Below are 10,499 nucleotides of genomic sequence, written 5' to 3' on the forward strand. Positions count from 1 at the left end.
CAGGTGGACAGCCTCGCACGGCAGCCTAGTCCCATCCCACCATGGTGCTGCCTCCCTGACCCACTGCCTTCTGCCCCTCCCCACACATTCTGCACATGGAGGAGACCCCAGGGCCACCAACAGAGCCTCCTTTCAGGCAGGGGCAGGGGCCCAGCCAGCTGCTTCCTCCCCTTTCAGACTTGGCAGAAAAGCCTTTTTGTTGTGGCTCACACAGAGACCATTCTCCTCCAGCTCACGGGAAGGAACGGCCGGCTTCCTGTCCGTCCACAGCCGCCCAGGCCACAGCAGGATTCTTAGTACAGGTCCGAGAGCAGCAGGGCTTCCTGTCCCTTCATGTCCTCCAGTCCTCCCTCTGGAACAGGGATGCCAGGCCTCAGGGCACTTCCAGAGCACAGCTATTCCACTCTCAGCCCCCTGCTCATGTGGTTTGTTACCCACCAAGCACTGGCAAAGGTCCCCACCGGGCTGCTTGCCCTGCCCGAGATGTCCCCTGCACTTGCTTGCCTCTAGGCCCTTGCTTATGCTGTTCCCTCCCCATGGAAAGCCCTTCCCTGCACATATCCTCCTGTCGAAATTGTGCTGATCCTTCAAGGCCGGGATTATGGCTTGCCTCTTCCACCTTCCCATCTCCTTGGCAAAGTGGTTGTGTTTTCTTCCAGCTCTAGCTCACCCAGCAATGTCCTGACCGTCCCTCCACTTTGAACCCCGTCTGCTCATTGTCACAGGTACACATCTGCCCACTTTGGCTCCATTGCTCACAGGCTGTGCCTCCTTGGGCAAGACACTTCACCTCTCTGAGCCTCAGACTCCCACCTGTGCAATGGGGCTAATAGCCATGCCCATTTCATACAGTTGTGAGGTTTGATCAAACTGCTACATGTAAACCCGTAGAATAGCTCCTGGCTGGAAGGAGGTTCTCACTAGTCACTAACCTCCTATTTTAATGGCAGGTACCTGATGGGCACTGGGGAGGCCCCTCTCCCTCCTTGCCTTCCTGTCTGGGAGTGTTTGTGAAACGGGGCAAAGGTCGACGAGCCTGGGGACAGGTGCCCAGGAGGAGACATTCCCGTCCCACCCGCTCCTCCCCTCCCAGCTGCTGGGGCTTCGCGGCGCGGGCCTCCGGGGGCGGGTCTACGGCGCCGTCGCCCTGCCCCCGCCCGCAGCCCCAGCCCTTCTCGCAGACCCCGGGCGCGAGGCTCCGGCTCAGGTTTCCTCTCCGAGGGCCTCGGACACCCGCCGCCCCCACATTTTCCACCCACCTCAGTCTTTGCCAGAAATAGCCTCCCAACTCCCCTTCACTACAGCCAAGCTAAAGGCCCCTCCGGGAAAACGATATCACCCCCCTCCCCGCAGGGATGGCAGCGGTGAACTGGATTCCATTAAGAATCCATTCTGAGTCAGTGGAAAGAGGTGGAGGGGTGGGGGGCAGCTGTATCCGGATCAGTTCTTTAAAGAAAATACACAGCACAATTCGAAAACTGAACACTTCAGCCAGCCCAATCTGCCTTTTAAATGGGGATACTGAGTCCTGGAGAGGGTGGTGATTTGGCCAAGGCCGCTCACCGAGTACCCGAACTGCGTCTTCTGATCCCCCAGGCAAGGCTCTCCCCCCTCCACCCACCATGGGGGCCTGTTCGGAAGAGCTGCGGGGGAGTACTGTGATTAATTCAGCTTTCTGGATAAAAGATTTTCATTTAACTTTGTTGCTTATATTTTTTACGAGCACTTACTATAGGCCCTTAATGATGACATAACTGAGCATGATTTTAAGAATAACTCTCTGGCTGTTGTAGGTTTTTCCTGGTAGTTGCAAGCTACCTTTAAAACATCCATTATTTTTGCCTTCAGAGAGAGTCCTAAAAGTGGAATTGCGAGTCCACATGTTCTAAGACTTTTATTGCATAAGCACAAACTACCCCCAGAAAGAAAGTAGCACCTCTTTTTACTCTACCGGGGCTGAGTGCCCACCCCCACTCCCAACAGTCCTGAGATAATCTTTATTACTGTGATTGGAGAAAGTAATACTGCTTTGTTGGTTTTATTTGTATTTCTTTGATTAGCAGTGAGTTTGAATATTTTTCATGTGTTAGTTAATCCTTTTTGCTTTTTGAGGAGGAAGGATTGCCTGTTCATGCCCATTGCCCATTTTTCTAATAGGGGGTTTCTTCTTATTGATTTTTATTGATTTGTAGGAGCTCTTTATAGTGGGAGGAAACAGCCTTTGTTAGTTGGTGAGTTTTAGAGCTAGAAAGCTTTTAGCTCAAGCCTTTGTGTACAGATGGGTAAACTGAGGCCCAGACAAGAATGGGTACTGGCCCTGGGTAGTCCTCTCAGTTGTCTGGAGCCAAGTGTGGACCTTCCCTGAGTGAAGGGGTTGGAGAAAGCCATGTGGGTTCCAGGAGGAAGCCCCACTGCCCTCTGTGCTCATTACCTAGGGGGAGCCCCTCCCGGTCCCCTATACCCCTTCTGGTGTCTCTGTGGTTTTTCCCTGCCCCACCCCCAATTCCCAGCCAGAGTCTCTCACTCAGTTCCTAAGAGAGAGACATTCCGCAGACAGATAGCTGAACTGGCTGTCTGTCCAGGTGCCACGCACGGAGGGATGAGTTCAGGAGAACACAGCTTTGTTTCCTGGGGGTAGGGGGAGCAGGTGCCCCTGCCATGCCTCTGCCCCAGATACCGGGAGAAGCCACAGGATTCAATCGGGGGGCCTGCCGCTGCATGCCCAGGGCCCAGCAATCTGTGACAAGCCGCGTGTGGCAGAAAAGCACTTTGAACATTAAAGGGGCATCAGAGAAGGGGCAATGGGATGAATCAGAAAAAGTCCTGAGTTAGAGCCCAGCTCTGTTTGGGCAAGTTAATTGCTCTCTCAGTCTCTGCCTCCTTTGCAGTAAGATGGAGATTCAGTTCCCAGAGTTGGTGCAAAGAATCAGCTAAATTATGGGCTTAAATATGTGCAAACATGAGGCTGCATTTATTGTGGTGCCATCAGGGGTTTTGCCTGTGCAGCACCCACCCCCCATCTCTTGTTCACGCACATTGATTTTCTTCTGGGGAGACATCCTTCCCCCACTCTGAGTTCATGAGTTCCAGGAACGCTGTGCTTCCCCCCAGCTCCAGGGGAAGGTGGGATCCAGGTAGAGTCAGTCCTCTATTCCCTCCTCCATTCCTACCAGGGATGGACAAGTGGTCCAAGCCGGTTTCATGCCTCTGGCCTTTGTCCACACCTGAGAACACCACACAAGGGAAAGAGCCACAAGACAGAAAGATGACATTGTTGGAGCCCCTGAATGCAGCCAGACCTGCAGTTGGTGTTCCTTTCATTGGTCAATCCAATTTGAGTTGGATTTTCTGATTTGTAACTGAAAAAAAGATAACCAAACACATTTGTCACTGAATCCAGTCCACTCATTTCATCGCTGAGGCTGGGGCTCAATGAGGGGGACAGCTGTGCCGTGCTCCACCCAACAAGTTAGCCCCAGAACCAGGGCTCTGGAGGGACGGACAGACCCATCCCAGGCACATTGTCCTGCTCTCTGGGATCTTCCAGTTTACCTGATATGCAGCAGGGGTCACTCCCTCATATCCATGTGAACTTGGAAGATAACAAAAGGCTTTGCAAGCATATTGTCTTGGTTGATTTCATAAATGAATCAAACAGTTTTGGAATCAATGCTAAGGAATCCATTTTCAAACATGGGAAAAACCATGCACAAAAATGTTCATTCAGCTTTATTTGCAATGGGAATAACTGCAAATGGCAAAGAGGTCCACTAAAAGGACTCTATATAAGTAATTGTGGCCTAGTCTTTGATGGAATTTTACACAACAATTTTCAAATGACAATTTTGGAAATAGTTCATGCAGTTAATGGGAAATGGGTCTGACACAACATTAAGTGAAAAGGGCAGGATAAAAATTGAACAACTATGTTTAAAGCACAAATGAGCAGGAGAAAAACTGGGAAGGAAAAGCGCTGGCAGTGTCTGATTTTATATTGGGGCAGGGTAACGGGTGGCTGTTCTCTCTTTTATTTTTCCTACATTACTAATGATGCACTTTTGCTGCCTTTACTATTATGGAAATCACCCACTTGTTTCATTTTTAAATTATGGTCAGACCTTTCACACAGGCACCTAAGCAAAAAGATGCTTCAATTCCTTCATGGAATAAGACAGCCTAAATACATTGATCTGTAAATCAAAATAAAACAAAACAAAAGAGGAATAGTAAATGCAGATGTAACTGAGGACAAGTTCTTGGGGTGGCCACTCTGTGCTTTGAGGAGTCAGGGGTGGGAGGTTTCAGTGTGAACTAGAGAAGGGCTAGTGGCCTGAGCCCTGAAGGATGGGCTGGATCTGGAAGGACAAGGAGAAAACAAGCATGGTGGGAGGAGGGGCATGAGTCAGCGCACAGAGGCTGAGACGGAAGGCAGATTTGAGGTCTGGCTCTCACAGGAGCTGAGGATTGATCAGAGCCACTGTGAGGATAGGAAAAGGGAAGCCAAAATAACAAGGGTCTCGACGGCTGCATCCAGATCCCAGGCCACACTACCTCCCTTCCTGAAAGGGTGGGGTCCAGCCCTGGTGGGGGTCAGCTCCCTGAATATCTCACCAGGGCAGCCAAGAAGAAAGTCTGGGAGGGAGAGGGACCCCAGGGCCCTGCAGGTGTGGGGCGAGTGATGCCGAGGGAGGGAGAGGAGAAGGAAAATTAGTACCATGGGGGAGCCAAGCAGGAAGGGGTTTCAAGGGTGTCTGGTCCATTTTCCAGATGGGGAAACTGAGGTCCAAGAAAAGAACCCATAACCCAGTGACAGAGTTAGATTCAGCCGTGGGTCTTCTGGCCCCCACAGCAGATTGGGGGAGGCAGCTGCTAGTCCCCACTCTTAGTTACCCAAGCATAGCACAAGCATACATTCTCCGTGTATACAGTGAACACGTTAGAGATCAGGCTAAAATCCCTCAACAAAAAAGATAACATACTATGTACACTCTTCTGCAACTTCTTTTTTCACCGGTTTTATGTCCTGGACATCTTTCCATGTCAGCATCTAAAAACCATTCTTTTGTAGTACAAATTACTAGAGATAAATATGTCAAGTTCTCCTCTCTTTCATGAATACAAGGGAAGACACCCCAGCCTCCTCTGCCCTGAGGAAAGAGGGGTGCAAATTACTAGTTCCAGCCAGTGGAACATGAGCAGAAGTGATGATTGCCATTTCTAGTCAGAGGAAGTTAAACAAGTGGTGAGTTTCATCTCTTTCTCTTCCCTTGTCGGGTTGATCCCCGAAGCTTCTTATTGAGACGGTGGCGTAATAAGACGGCAGAGACTATCTCCGCCTGAGTCCCTGAGTGACCGCGTGGACGAGAGGACCTCACCTCCCAACCCCAACCTGCGCTGGACAGGTAATCTGAGCAAAATAAATCGTGGTTGGGTTAACTCGTGGCCATTTCAGAGTGCAGTTGTTTCTGCAGCTTAATGTTGCTTATCCTGACTGACGCAGCGTGGGCGTAATCGCTTTTGAAAAGCCCGCTACACTAGATTTTTCCTGGTGTGTTACTATTACAGACAACGGTGCGATGACTAGTCCTCTGCACGCCTCCTTGGGCGTTCTCGCGCGTCTCCCTCGGTTTTTCTCCACCTGCCTCCCCGTGTGCGTCTCCGCCCTGCCGCCGGCTCTCTGCCCGGGGAGCCTGGATGGCGGGCAACTTGGCCCTTGGCTTCCGGTTGGGTTTGGCCGGCGGGAGGCGCTGGCAGGAGACTGAAGGGCTCGAGGAGAGGGAGGTGGGGGTACTCTTCCCGCTGCACCCCCGCTGCGGCACGGAGTGTCCGCAGAGGCCGGGTCCCTCTGGGAAGGCAACTCCCAGCAGGCAGCCCCGTCCGCGGCCGCGGCCCTCCCCGGCTCTGCGGGGACCTACCCTGCCCCGCCCCGCCCCTCCCCTCCGACCCGCCCCGTCCCGCCCCTCTCGGTCCCTCCCCTCCCCTCCCCTCCTCCCCTCCCCTCCCCTCCCCTCCCCTCCCCTCCCCTCCTCCCCGCCTCGCCCCGCCCCTGTCGGTCCCTCCCCTCCCCTCCCCTCCCCTCCCCTCTTCCCCTCCCCTCCCCGCCCCTCCCTTCCCCTCCCCTCCCCTCTTCCCCCCCCCCTCCCCTCCCCTCCCCTCTTCCCCTCCCCTCCCCTCCCCTCCCGTCCCCTCCCTTTGCCCTCTGGGCCTAGAGTGGCAATGGCGCTCCGCGGAGCTGGCGTCTGGTACCTCCAGGTCTCTCCTTGGGTCCCTTGACCCTGTCCATGCCTCTGAGGAATTAAAGCTTGACTTCCGTTTGCCCGTCTTGAGGGAATTCTGTTTCCTGTCAAGGCTCTGACAGCTGGAGAGAAGGTGAAATTCCCAGGTCCCCAGAAACGTGTCTATTTTAATGCATGCCTCCAGATTGCCCTCCCAGGTCACATGACAGCCCGCGGTGAGATGAAAGGGAGGCTTCCTCCGCGGCGCTGGGGTCCTGGCCCCTGGATGCGACCTCCCGCTCCGGACCAACGACCGGATCCGCCCACTGGGCCACGTCTGGCGGGACGCATGCCCAGAAGCCCGTGGGGGCCCGGGCCACTGCACCCTACTCTGTCCTGCATCAGAGGCGGGACAGAAACCCGACAAGCGTGTTTTCTCCAGCCGGGAGTTTCGGTCCCCTCTGGGGACTGTTTGTGTTTCGGGTCACGCCATTCGCTGTCTCCACCCGCTGCTTGCCTCTGCCAGAGGCATCCAGGAAGCTGGCGGTTCCTTCCCTGAGCTGCCCAGTGGGAATCTCCTTTTCCTGTTCCAGGCACTTGCACACCCTCCGTTACATTTGTCCTCTCAATATAATCCAGCAAGTGGGATTCACTGCCTCCGGCTCGCTGACGGGGAGCTGAGGCGCCGCAGAAAGGAGCTGCAGCTTGTCCAAAGTCACACAGCAATTCCGGGTGAGGTGAGCACTGACCCAGCCCAGCGTCCACCCCAACCTCAGGGATCAGGTGGTGTGGCTCCCCTCTCTAGTTGTTCTTTAATTCGTTTATTCATTCATCATTCATTCATCCATCCATCCATCCATCCATCCATTCATCCATTCCTTCTTTCATTCAGCACACTCTGGCACTAACTGGGCACCAACTACAGGAGTGAACTACCTACCTTCTAAGGACCAAATAGGCCTGCTTGTTTTTATAAATAAATTTTGGTTGGCACTTGGCCATACCCATTCATCTGCATATTGTCTGTAGCTGCTTTTGAGATACAAGGGCAGAGCTCAGACATGAGAGCAACCATCCAGCCCCCAAATCTAAAATATTTACTATCTGATCCTTTTCAGAAAACGTTTGAACAGGGCCACATTATGACTTTCTAGGCACTTTTGTCTCTGTGGATCCCTTCCTCCATAAAAAAATTTTCAAAATTATATTTTATGACCATGTTGGTGTAAAGATTAATATAATCCAAATTGGATTATATATATATATATATGTTTTCTGATTTGAAAAGAAAGTAAAACATTTTTGTGGGCTTGAAAGTGTCATGGCCCTGGGCACTAGGCCTGTCCTGCCTCATGGAGAAGCCGTCCCTGAGTTTGCCAGCTCCTGACCCCACCAAGTGCCACACGTGGGCCCCCCACTGCTGAGGGCAGAGCCCCAGAAGGAGACGCCCTCTCTAGTTAGGCCCTCATCTTGGTCCTTACCCCGATACTAGGGGGACAGGGAGAAGTTTTAATGGCTTTGAAGGGAAACAGTAAGGGCTCAGACGAAATGATTGTAGACATTTCTTAGGATGAAAATTTGCATTCCTTTTCAAATTCCTACCTTTTTGTATTTTTCAAAATTTTAATTAGTTTTTTTGGGAATAAATAATAGAAACACATAGGTGAAAATATTTGGAAGACCTCAAATGGTTTGCAAAGGAAAGTAACTGTCCCTTACACCTTTGCACCTCATCCCCTCGCTACCACTGGCTGCAATCACTTCCAAATAGATGTCCATATACAATCAGAGATGTGAACCCAAGGTTTACCACGTACAATGTCTGCCCCTTGCTTTTCCCCTCTTAAGTCTATATTCTTTTTTCTTTTCCTTTATTTTTTAGGTCTATATTCTTACGCATAAATTCATCTTATTTTTGTTGAATGGCTCTATAGTACTCATTGAATGTATATACCACAATTAGAAGAGGTGGGCATCTCCAGGCTTTTTCTATTACAACAGTGGAACAGCATATAGTTCTGTGCAGACCTGCTCTGCCTGAATATTATGCAACACATGCCCACCCCACCCCCACTCCTAAAAAAGAAAAAGCCCTCAGAAAAGTCCTGTTTGTTTAAAAAAAAAAAAAAAAAGTCCCTGTCTATACAAGTTCTTTTTAAGTTTCTCCCATTACCTGATGTTTTCTGACTCCCTTATCTTAAACAAGGAAGTTCTATTTGGGGAAGACACAATAGCCTGCAATGATCTCATGAATTCTAATTTTGAATTGTTTGGGGGAAAAAAGGGAGGTAAATATAATTAAGTCAGATTTAGCCATTTTTTTCCAGGGGCTATGACTTCACAATTGCAAGTGTTAGATAACACTGTAAACAAACCTTTTAGAGGTTATTTTAGAAAGCAATGCTTTAAAATTAAGAATTTCTGTATACCAGACACCATTAAGAGAATTAAAAGGGAAGCCACAGAGAAGATACTTTCAAAACACATGTCCAACAAAGGAATTGCATCCAAAATATGTAAAGAACTACAAATAAGCAGATGACCCAATAGAAAAATGGGTAAAAGATTTGGTCAGCACTTCTTTTAAAAAGGTTATCCAAATGACCAATAAACATACAAAAACATGCTCAACTTCATCAACCATCAGGGAAATGCAAATAAAACCACAGCGCATTACCACTACCTATTCACAGCATGGTTAAAATGAAAAAGAAATACAATATAAAGTGTTGACAAAGATGTGGCAAAACTAGAACAAATGCTGACGGGAATATAAATTGTACAACTACTTTGGAAAACTGTTCGGCATTATCTGTGAAAGCCGAGCACATGTAAAAGTCTATCTTGTGGCCCACGAATTCCATCCCTAAGTACACGCATAGCAGAAGTAGATACATGTGTTCACAAAAACGCATGTATAAGAATATTCATGGCACCACTCTTTGTAATAGCCAAAGACTGTAAACAAACCAAATGCCCACAGACATTGGAATGCACAAATAAATTGTGGCATAGGCATATAAAAGAATACCATACAGCAATGAAAATGAACAAACTACAACTACATGCAGCGGCATGGAAGACTCTCACAAAACAGAAGCAAAGGAAGCTGGGCCCAAAGGAGTATATGCTGTATGAATCCGTCCACATGTACAAAGTTCAAAACCAGATAAAACCAACCTCTGGTGTTAGAAGTCAGGATAGCAGTTCCCCTCGAGCTGGAGGAAAGTGACTGGGGGGTGGGGGGGACGGGAGGACATCCTGGTGCTTGTGTTCTGTTTCTTGATCTGGGTGGTGGTTACGTGGTTGGCTTTGATTTGTGGGCCCACATCAAAAGATTTGTGTGTTTTCTGCATGTAGATGAAGAGATGAAATATAATTCTAGGGCCTAATGTTCTGTAAATGGGCAGTTGTGACTTTGGTTAAATCTCTAGGGACAACATCTTATGTGCCCATTCCATAAAGGGCAGCAAATGGAAAGCTGAGAGAGACACTCCAAGAGTGGTTGTAGGGACAGTGACGAAGTGGATGTCAGAAATGTCAGAGAGTAGTGCACAAAGTAGAATATAATCATTTAATGGAATGTGATGATGGGACAAGGTGTATTTCTAAAGTAATGTACCATTTTACCTAATGTGTTTTTAACTATGTATGTGTAGCTAAATTAATACATTAAATATTTTAAGTAATTTGGCTATTTAACCTATATCCCTAAACATTTATTAACATAAGTTGGCCCAAAAAACATGTTGTTGGTTTTGTTTTTGTTTTTAATCTTCTCACTGGGAAATAGAAGACTGTCACAGATTTGGCCAATAAGCTATTTCCTAGCATACATGTGAAAGTATGCGTATCTGTGGGATACAGTCCTAGAAGGGAAATTCCTAGATCGATGGACCAGCTCACCCTACAGAGCTTGCCCCAATTCACAGTCCCCCACCCCACGGTGGGGCAGAGTATCTCCCACAGCTGCACCATCCCAGCACCTCATCAAATGCTTTCGTCTGCTAACGCGCCCTTCTAGAGCCCCGTCCCTCCTCCCTTAGTTCTGGGCCACGGCAGCCACCTCCACACAGGCCCTCATGAGATTTTCATACAAGTCCTTGTCCCCTGCATGCCACCGTCTGGGGCCACAGCTGGTGCAGGGAAATCTGCTCATTCCAGTAGCTCGTCCCACTTCAGCCACAGGCCCAGGAAGGAGGGGCTGTTTTGGGCCTCCACGGGCCACATTCCTCCTCCTTATTCCAGCATCCCTGTTTCCCTTGGGGCAATCAGAGTCTGGCC

The 10,499-nt window shown here is 49.6% G+C and overlaps 1 long non-coding RNA gene across 1 annotated transcript; it reads right to left on the reverse strand.

Annotated features, from left to right (window-relative positions):
- Positions 1 to 2,943: 2,943 nt before the first annotated feature.
- Positions 2,944 to 6,698, reverse strand: LOC119518765. The gene is made up of 2 exons (XR_005213835.1): positions 6,247 to 6,698; positions 2,944 to 3,359 (listed from the first exon to the last, which is right to left on the reverse strand). It is a non-coding gene; the product is annotated as an uncharacterized LOC119518765 (long non-coding RNA).
- Between the last annotated feature and the right edge of the window lie 3,801 nt (positions 6,699 to 10,499).

This window comes from Choloepus didactylus, chromosome 22 (genome assembly GCF_015220235.1).
Source record: "Choloepus didactylus isolate mChoDid1 chromosome 22, mChoDid1.pri, whole genome shotgun sequence".
Lineage (NCBI taxonomy): Eukaryota > Metazoa > Chordata > Mammalia > Pilosa > Megalonychidae > Choloepus > Choloepus didactylus.